The sequence below is a fragment of the Myodes glareolus genome, chromosome 10 (genome assembly GCF_982192425.1).
Source record: "Myodes glareolus chromosome 10, mMyoGla1.1, whole genome shotgun sequence".
Classification (NCBI taxonomy): domain Eukaryota; kingdom Metazoa; phylum Chordata; class Mammalia; order Rodentia; family Cricetidae; genus Myodes; species Myodes glareolus.
Genome location: NC_142035.1, coordinates 14,818,077 through 14,828,994, shown reverse-complemented (window position 1 = coordinate 14,828,994; position 10,918 = coordinate 14,818,077). Strand labels below are relative to the sequence as shown.

At 39.8% G+C, this 10,918-nt stretch overlaps 1 pseudogene; it reads left to right on the top strand.

Moving 5' to 3' along the window:
• Positions 1-323: 323 nt before the first annotated feature.
• LOC148120577 (seminal vesicle secretory protein 3A pseudogene) lies at positions 324-1,403 on the top strand (annotated as a pseudogene).
• The last annotated feature ends 9,515 nt before the right edge of the window (positions 1,404-10,918 follow it).

Genomic DNA, 10,918 nt, shown 5'->3' with positions numbered 1-10,918 from the left:
ACTGTGGACAAGGCCCCACACTCGAACCACAAAAGCTTGGACAAGCCAAGGTCACTCCTGTGATCTCTGCCTGGAATTGCTTCTGGAAACATCATGTGATGATCTTCAACTGGCGATAAAGATTTTCTGGGACACGTGGGGTTAGACAAAGACTCCGACATCATGTGTCTATGGTCTCTAGGAATATTGACAATATCTCCTACTGAGAAGAGGGCAGAGGCCACATGCCAGATAAGTGGGAACGGGTATGGCCTTTTGTGACTCCAGCCACATCTATGCACCCAGCAAGCCACATATAAAGCAATGGTCAACTGAGCTCTCAGTGAAGGCCCTGCTGGTGAGATGAAGTCCGTCTTCTTCAGCCTTTCTCTGCTCCTCCTTCTGGAGAGGCGAGCAGCTGGGATAGGAATCTATGGTGAGTGCAGGGAGTCACCTGGCAGGAAGGCACCAGAGAGAATGTCCTCAAGGGTGCTCTGGCAGGGAGAAGAACTCTCCACAGGGTGATCTTGCTGGACACTGACTCTTCTCTACCCAAATCCACTTGCCTTGTGGGTAACTCAGCAGGTTGATGGGGGAAATCTTGGGATAAGATTACAGGGGTTGTACAGAGAGTGTAACTCAAACATTTTTTTATCAATTACCAGGTGAGACAAAAGGACACTTTCTAGTAAAGACGTCCCCAGTTGTGTTTATCCAGAAAGGCCATTTCCACTACGGGTCCAGAAGAACACAGGAGGATGGAGCTGAAGAAAGCGGTTTTGAGCAAACTAAGCACCGTGCGTATGGCCAGGATGCTGACGCTGACCTGGGAGAGACTCAGAGTTCACAGGAACAGATAGGTGTAAGCGAAGACATAGTTTGTGATGAAGAAGATGAGATTAGCCAACAAAAATCCCAACTTCAATCCCAGTCACAAATAAAATCCCAAGCACAACTAAAATCCCACGGAGCCCAGCTGAAGTCCCAAACAGGCCAGCTAAAGACCCTAGGCCAGCTAAAGACCCTAGGCCAGGTGAAATCACAAATCAAGCTGAAATCCCACAGCGCCCCTCTGAAATCCTCCCAGGCATCACAAACTCTCCAGCAAGCTTTTCCTCAGCAAATCAAGGGCAAAACACATGCCCTGGATGAAGACCAGGCTCAGGTGCGTCAGCAGCATAAAATGATTCACAGGCTCAAAAGCAAGCGTGGCCGGGCCAGGAAAACAGCAGAGTTCTTTCCGTATTTCAGACGGCACTTCCAAGGCTATGATGGGTATTTTGTGCAGTTTCAAGGGCAACTACAGGGTGGAATTCATCACACAAAGCCTTTCCACCAAGCTCAACAGACGTGCTACTGTCCAAACGGAGAGTTAATCCTGTATCAAGATGCCTTCACAGATTAACACACCCATTATCAGTCAAGGCCAGGACACATTCAGAGGTAAGTGTCTTAGCAGGCGGGAGAGCATCTACTCCAGTGTTTAAAGGTTGTACACAGTGGACTGCCTGGGCCCAATGTGAGATTAGTAGTGAAGCCTACAGCAATGGATGTGCTGAACAGCAAAGTTTATGGAGTTGAACTCCATTGCCTATGAAGCAAGCACCCGGCAGAGGCAGAGCAAGCTACCTGAGCTCTCAGTGTGCCTCAAATTCCTTTTCTTAGTGAGCCTTTTCTACACATTTATTTTGCACACGTGCAGCCATTCTGCTTTGAACATGGAGCACTTATAAGATCATGTAAACTTAAGATTTTGTAACTTCTTATGCTTTCCATGGATATGGTCAGTTTCTGGCTACAGTGTTACAAAGCATGAGTGCTTTTGTTTCACACACCAATTAATGTTCTTCCATCCCATATAGGGTTCCCTTAGCCTTTAGAGACCACTGATCCATGGGGTTTTGCTTCATCTTTGTGAATAAAAGAGGCAAACGAGTCCCAAGTTTCATCCCTGTTTGTGATGCGGGAACTGTGAAAAGGGAGACACTGGGGTGGTGAGGGATCAGTATTGGGAGAGAAATCTGCAGCCCGGGGAGGAAAAGGATGTCACCTGCATGTTTGCATCAAGGGGCACTTCGTGTGAAGGGAAGGAAAGCAACAGAAGCCGTGGACCCAGTGACCAGTCGTGGCTAGTGCTCCAAATGGCCATAATTTGGTCCAAGCAGACAAGAGACCTGGCCACACTCGCTTCCTGTCTGCTAGTTTTCTCTCGTGTGCACGCCCATCTGTGTCCTCTCTCCATAGGAGACGCCTGACTTGTGTGGACTGTGATGTCTTCAGATGCCGACTCCCCTGTCGTCCTAGATGTTCTTGACCCACGCACACTGCTGCTCCTGAGGCTCTCTAACCTGGGCGCATCCTCACACTAATGCTCTCTAATAAAGAGATCCTACCTGACATCATTTGCTTTCGAGTATTGAAATCTCCATTTCCTACTAGTTTTGGGGCTTGGATAGCATCCCTTCAAATGACAGTTCCAAATTGAAGTGTCAGAACACCCTTGTAGCATTACAGATAATAGAAAGCACGTGTTTCCCAATAAAGACATTATTTCGGCATCAGTTGCTTTTAATATATCTACATGCTACGGTTACATATATGTGTGTGTGTGTGTGAGAGAGAGAGTGCATGTTCTCACCTGCCATGTATGCCTACGAATTTCAGAAGATAACTTTGGGGAACTGATTTCTTGTCCTCTTCTGTGGGGTCCAGTGACTGAACTTAGGTCATCGGCTTTAAAGAGCAGGTGCTTGTACACATTTAGTCTCCTGTTGACACATCCTTTGCTCTTGTCTGTTTAAAACCCTTGGTTCCTTCAAGATTATGTGTTTGGAAGGCATACCTCTAGGTGACAATTCCAGTTATGGATAATAGCAGTCACAGGCAAATATGTAGATCTCTTTCTAGAAATGCAACATTTAAAATAGTGATGCCTTCTCCAGTCACCCTGTGTGCACATAGAACACAACTCTCAATCTCCTCAGGATTTAATAGTGGGATTTCAGAAGCTACCTACTGAGAAATGTCAGATAAACTGGACTTTGACAGGCCTTAGAGAATTCCCTGGTATACTGGCACCCTTGTGTCCTGCAGCACATAGTACCTACCTCTTGTTCCAAGAGTATTTTCTTCTCATCCGGCTTCCTTTCAGAATCAGACTCCAACTCCAAAGCCATCTTTGAGTTTTAATTTGAGAGGGATTATAAAAAAAACTATTTGCATTATACATCTGTAGAGAACAGCAGAAATAAACATTTGTGAAGATTTTGAAATTTTTCCTGTTGGAAATGTGATGTACCAATAGTCCAATTTACTCCTTTTCTTGAAGCAATTTTTTTTCTGGATGATTTAATTTTTTTTCTTTAGATGTCTAATTTGTCCAATGATCTCCAGATTCCTGAGCTGGATACCTTTATTCTCCTGAAAAGATAGAAACAAAACCCTTCCCAAACCCTCAAAGCAATTCCACTGAAGTCAGGAATAAGACAAAGTCATCCACTCTCTCCAAACCTATTCAATACAGTACTTGAAGTCTTAGCTGGAGCACTAGACAACTGAAGGAGATAAACAGGCAACAAATAGAAAAGGAAGTCACAGTATATTCTTTATTATGACTATTTTTATTGATTTTATCGAGCTATACATTTTTTTCTGCTCCCCTCCCTTCCTGTCTCCCTTCCCCTTCAACCTTCTCCCATGGTTCCCATGCTCCCAATTTACTCAGGAGATCTTGTCTTTTTCTTCTTCCCATGTAGATTAGATCCATGTATGTCTCTTTTAGGGTCCTCATTGTCATCTAGGTTCTCTGGGATTGTGAATTCTAAGTTGGTTTTCTTTGCTTTATGTCTAAAAACCACTTATGAATGAGTACATATAATATTTGCCTTTCTGGGTCTGGGTTGGTTTTCTTTGCTTTACGTCTAAAAACCACTTATGAGTGAATACATATAATATTTGTCTTTCTGGGTCTGGGTTACCTCACTCAATATGATGCTTTCTAGATCCATGCATTTGCCTGCAAATTTCAAAATGTCATTAATTTTTTCTGCTGTGTAGTACTTCACTGTATAAATGTATGACATTTTTCTTATCCATTCTTCGATTGAAGGGCATTTAGGTTGTTTCCAGTTACTGGCTATGACAGATAATGCTGCTATGAACATAGTTGAACACATGCCCTTGTGGTACAATTGAGCATCTTTTGGTATATACCCAAATGGTGTGGGAGGTCCTCTTATCTATGTGTTACTTTTATTGATTAATGAATAAAGAAACTGTCTTGGCCTGTGATAGGGCAAAATAACAGAGCTAGGAGGGGGAAACTAAAGTGAATGCTGGGAGAAAGGAGGCAGGGTCAGAGAGATGCTATGGATCTGTTGGAGACAGATGCCTGTCGGAACTTTACCTGGTAAGTCACAGCCACGTGGCAATACATAGATAACTGGAAATGGGTTAAATTAAGATGTAAGAGTTAGCCAATAAGAAACTAGAGTTAATTGGCCGAGCAGTTATTTAATTAATACAGTTTCTGTGTAGTTATTTTAGGGCTGAACAGCCGGGAACCAACAAGTGGCACCTCCTTACAACACCCAAAAGTGGTATTGCTGAATCTTAAGGAAGATTGTTTCCTAATTTTCTGAGAAATCACCATACTGATATCCAAAGGGGCTGTACCAGTTTGCACTCTTTTTATGAAGGTAAGGTTATCCTGATACCTAATATCTAACAAAATAACCTTCAAACTAAAATCAATCAGAAGAGACAGAGAAGGACATTTCATATTAGTCACAGGAAAAATCCATCAAGAGGAAATCTCAATATTGAACATCTATGCTCCAAATACAAGGGCACCCTCATATGTAAAAGAAATACTTCTAAAGCTTAACTCACACATTAAACCCCACACACTAATAGCAGGAGACTTCTACACTCCACTTTTTCCACTGGACAGGTCAATCAGACAGAAAATTAACAGAGAAATAAGGAAACCAACAGATGTTACCTGTTAACTCAAATGGACGTAACAGACATCTATAGAATATTCCATGTAAACATAAAACAATATACCTTCTTCTCAGAACCTCATGGAGCCTTCTGAAAAGTTGAGCACATACTTGGCAGCAAAGCGAACCTCAATAGATATAAAAAGGAAAATTGGAATAACCCCGTGTATCTTATCAGATCACCATGGCATAAAATTAGAATTCAACATGACACCAAATTCAGAAAGCCCACAAACACATGGAAATTAAACAATGCTCACCTGAATCATCAATAGGTCAAGGAAGAAATAAAGGAAGAAATTAAAGCTTTCCTAAAATTCAATGAAAATGACCACACAACATACCCAATTTTATAGGACACAATTAAAGCAAGTATTAAGAGGAAAATTCATATCACTAAATGCCTACATAAAGAAGCTGGAAAAATCCCACACTAGTGAGTTAACAGCACACCTGAAAACTCTAGATCAAAAAGAAGCAAACTTACCCAGGAAAAGTAGGTGCAGGAAATAATTAAATTGAGAGCTAAAATCAACAAAAAAGAAACAAAGAAAACAATACAAAGAATCAATGAGACAAAGAGTTGGTTCTTTGAAAAAAATTAACAAAATAGACAAACTTTTATCCAAACTAATTAAAAAGCAGAGAGAGAACATCCAAATTAACAAAATCAGAAATGAAAGGGGGCATATATCAACAGAGATGGAGGAAATCCAGAAAGTCATCAGATCGTATTTCAAAAACCTCTATTTCACAATTTTCTGGATAAATATCATTTACCAAAATTAAATCAAGATCAGATAGGCTAATTAAATAGGCCTATAACTGCTAAAGAAATAGAAACAGTCATCAAAAGTATCCTAACCAAAAAACAAAACAAAACAAGGACCAGATGGTTTCAGCACAGAATACTACAAGATTTTTCAAAGAAGAAATAATATCAATCCTCCTCAAATTGTTCCACACACTAGAAACAGAAGGAACATTGCCAAACTCTTTTTCTGAGCCTGCAATTACCCTAATACCTAAACAACACAAATACATTACTAAAAAAGAGAATTACAGACCAATCTCACTCATGAATGTTGATGCAAAAATACTCAATAAAATACTGGAAAACCAAATCCAAGAATACATCAGAAAAATCATATACCCTGATTAAGTCAGCTTCATCCCAGAGATGCAGAGATGGTTCAACATACAAAAATCTGTCAATGTAATCCACAATATAAACAAACTGAAAAGAAGATTATCTCATTAGATGCTAAAAAAAACAACGTCCCTTCATGATAAAGATCTTGGATAGATCAGGAATGCAAGGAATATACCTGAACATAATAAAGGCAATATACAGCAAGCCGTACATCAAACTAAATGAAGAGAATCTCAAAGCAATTCCACTGAAATCAGAAACAAGACAAGGTGGTCCACTCTCTCCATATCTATTCAATATAGTACTTGAGGTTCTAGCTAGAGCAATAAGACAACAAAAGAAGATCAAGCAGATACAAATCAGAAAAGAAGAAGTCAAACTCTCCCTATTTGCTAATGATATGATAGTTTGCATAAGTGACCCCAAAAACTCTACCAATAAACTTCTACAATTTATAAACACCTTCAGTAATGTAGCAGAATACAAGATTAACACAAAAAATTAGTAGCCTTCCTTTACACAGATGTTAAATTGGCTGAGAAAGAAACCAGAAAAACATCACTCTTCACAATAACCACAAATAACATAAAAGATCTTGGAGAAACTCTACCAAACAAGTGAAAGACTTGTATGAAAAAAAGCTTTAAATCTTTGAAGAAAGAAGTTGAAGAAGACACCAGAAAATGTAAAGATCTCCCATGCTCTTGGGGTAGGTAGAATTAATATACTAAAAATGGCTATCTTAACAAAAACTTTCACCCACACTACTAGAGTTAATGGTATTGGAAGGTACTCTGCATGAGAAGAAAGAGAAGAAAGGTACCAGAGAACTCTGGTAGAGTTCTTTTCTACCAGAGAAGAAAGGTAAATACTAATAGAACTACAAACCCCTCAATCTTCAACGGTGTCCTGCCTGCATCACAAGTCTGTACAATAGTGGCACAAAAGTTGTAAAAGTAACCACCCACTATCTGATTGGATTTAAGGCCCACTCCATGAGAAGCAACTCATCCCCAACACTGCTTTCATGGCTAAGAATCTGACACTAGATTGACCATGGACCTAGGGGAAAATAAAATACTGCTATAGCCAATAACTCATAATGAGGAAATCAATGCCTGGCCCTGAGATTTTCATTTAATAACCTATACCTTCTGAGGACAGCATTGTCCACAAAGGCAGGATACCTGCCACAGAGAAACATGTACATTGGTGCTGCAGCCCTATTCACAATAACAAAAGTGTGGAATAGGCCTAGATGTCTACCAACAAATGATTTACTAGTATATAATTTAGTTTTAATCAGTTATAAAGAGAATAAAATTATGTCATTTGTAATAAGAGAGAAGAACACACAAAGAGAATTTAATTGGATATCACTATGTTAAATGAAATAAAACAGAGTCATAAAATAGATTCCAAATGCTTTTTCTTGCATGGGAAATCTTGTGTGTGCATGTGTGCATATACTTAAGACAGAGATGGTAGGGTAAATAAAGGCAAGCAGAGAGAGGTGGAAGAGAACGAGATGAGGCAATGGAGGCGGAGTGTGAGCCGAGTACATGAAGGGCATGTGAGGAAATGTCACAAAGAAATCCATCCCCTGTGCTGTGCTGAAGAAGGAACATAGATAAAAGTACAATCGTCAAATCTGAGATAGGAGAGCTACGTGGTATCCCTAGGAATCTGTCTAATCCTTTTCCATTGCCCTAAGCAGGCCTTGGAGATTAGACTGAGAGTGCACAACTAACATTGAGCACAGGGCCTTGTGAGCTCAGTACGTACTGTATGCCAAGAACCAGTTCTTACTGAGCTTAGTAATAAACAGATAGGATGATGCTGATCTTATTCATGGGTCAAAGAACAAAGTCTTTGTTCAATCCTCTGAGCCAAAGACACAGCTAACAAAAAGGAGAATAAGATTGGAAAAAGAAAGCAAAATATAACAAGCAAACAAAAATCAAAATTGCAAAACTAATTAGCATGATATTTTAAGAGCAGAATTAAGGAAATTTGGAAAAAGAATTTCAACATAGAAAATTAATGTACTAATAATGATGAGACCCATGATGTAAAAAGGAAATGGGTATCTGGGGGAAAATAAGTCATAGACATGGTGTCTTCATGCTGAAAGGAAGAAGTCAACCTGAAACAATTAAGAAAGGGAACTTGAGGATGCTTGAAAGCCAAAGTTACCAAGTGTTTGGCAAACTAAATATTGTGTTTAAAATACTAGCTGGAGCAACAATACAAGAAAAGGAAATCAAAGAGATACAAACTATCCCTATTTGTAGAACACATAATACTATACATTAGAGATTTCAAAGGTTCTACCAGAAAATGTCTAGAAATGATAAAGTATTCTAAAATTAATGAAACCACAAAGACCCCAGATAGCCCAAACAATCTTGAACCAAAAAACAATGCTAGAAGAATTACAATTCCAGGTCTTAGTCTATATTACAGAGCCAGAGTAATAAAAAAAAATAGTACCAGCACAAAAAACAGAAATGGAGATTAATGGAACAAAATTGAGATCCAAACATAAGTATACATAACTTCAGGCACTTAATATTTGACAAAGATGCCATCAGGGGAATGTCAATCAAAATGACTTTGAGATTTTGTCTTATACATGTCAGAATGGTTAAGATCAATAACACAAGTGGCAGCTCATGCTGGCAAGGATATAGAATTAGGGGGACACTCATCAATTATTGATGGGAGTGTAAAATTGTACAGATACTGCGGAAATTAGTGTGATGGCTCTTCGGGAAGATGTGAGTAGATCTACCTCAAAATCCAGCTATACCACTTGGGTGTATACTTAAAAGACACTTCATCCCATCCTACCAAAGAGAAAACTTGCTCAACCTTGTTCATTGTTGCTTTATTACTAGTAGCCAGAAACTGGAAACTACCTAGATATCCCTCAGCAAAAGAATGGATAAAGAAAATGTTGTACATTTATACAATGGACTATCACTCAGCAATTAAAACAAAATGTCATCAGGAAGTTTACAGATAAATGAATGGAACTGGAAAAATCTTCCTGAGTGAGGTATCCCAGACCCATAAATACAAATGTAGTATGCATCTGCTTCTATGTAGATACGAGCTGTTAAATCAATGAAAACCGACCTACAATCCACAGAACCCGATTTGACTAATATCCACTTCACAAGATGCAACACATACCCAAAACTTGAACGGCCAAGGACCAGAGATTAGGCAGCACAGGGACCCTGAGTTAACCCTGTGTCTAAAAAAATCCAAACAAACAAATAAAAACTCATAGCAATAAATGGTCCCTAATGACATTCTGTTATACTCATAGATCAATGCTTTGCTCAGCCATTATCAGAGATGCTTCCTCCTGCAACAGATGAGAACAAATACAGAGACCCCCACAGACAGGCATTGTTCACAGAGTAAGAGACCTTGGAACACTTAGCCCTAAACAGGATATCTCAATCACATTCCTCCCCTTAGGGCTCAGGCAACTCCATGGAAGAGGAGGTGGAAAGAGTGTAAAAACCAGGGGGGACCGAGGACACCAGGGAAACAAAGCCTTCTACCCACAGTTGGTCTATGAACTCACAGAGATGGGGCAGCCTGTACAGGGCCTGCACAGGCTTGTACTGCTCCTCTGCTTAAAATTATGGCTTCCAGTTTAGCGGGGTTTGTTTTGTTTTGGGGGGATTATTGTTGGGTTTGTTTGTTTGTTTGTTTGTGTTTTGAGGTGTCTTTTTGAGATAGGGTTTCTCAATGTATATAGTCCTGGATGTCTTGGAACTCACTGTGTAGACCAGGCTGGCCGCAAACTCGGAAATCCACCTGCTTCTGCCTCCCAAGTGCTGGGTGGGATTAAGGAAATGCACCACAACTGCCTGGTATGGAATTCCTGAGTGTGAGAATAATTGGGTTTATGATTCTTGGGTCTTCTCTTAGACTCTTTATGTTTTAAGCAACTCAATGTGGTAGTTTTCATTTTATTTGTTATGTTTTATTTTATTATATTTTATTATTATCCCTTAGAAGACTATCTTTTAAATGAGAGGTGGAAAGAGAGTGGATCAGGATGGGATGGGAGGTAGGAAGGAACTGGGAGGAGTAGAGGAAGGAGAAGCTGTAAGGATATATTATGGGAGAAAAAAGTCTATTTTCAATAAAAGAAATAAACATACATATATATATAATTAATAAACTTTATTATAAGAAATTATACCACACACCAAAATTAATCAGAAGTCTATGTACCTTAATGAACTATATATTTTGTCAGTTCTCCTTCCCTTTCCTCCCTCCCACTCCTTTCATTCCTCCCCCACTCCTAAAATTTACGGCTTCTTTTACTTTAAATATTATTGTTACATATATTTGTATAGATCAAATGCAGAGATACATAAATACAACCTGCTGGGAACAAACCATCTGGTACCGGGTGACAACTTAGGGGACTCAGCCCTGGGGAAAACTCATTCTCCCTCTCTCAGCCTCCCCCTCCCACGTCATCGCAGCTGTCTGTGCTCTCCTTGATCAGGTCTTGTTTAAGCAGCCATGTTGTTGGAGTGTCCTGGCGGAAGTTTGCCTGCCATTGCTAGGAGACCCAGTCTCACAGCACCTTTCCTGGTCCTTAGCCCTTACAGTCTTTCTGCCTCTCTTTAGCAATGTTCACCAAGTCTTGGCTGTAGAATTCTGTTACCAATGTGTCTGTTGGGACTCAGCACCCCACAGTCCGTTGTTCTCTGTGTTCTTACCAGTTGTGGTTCTCTGTAATGGT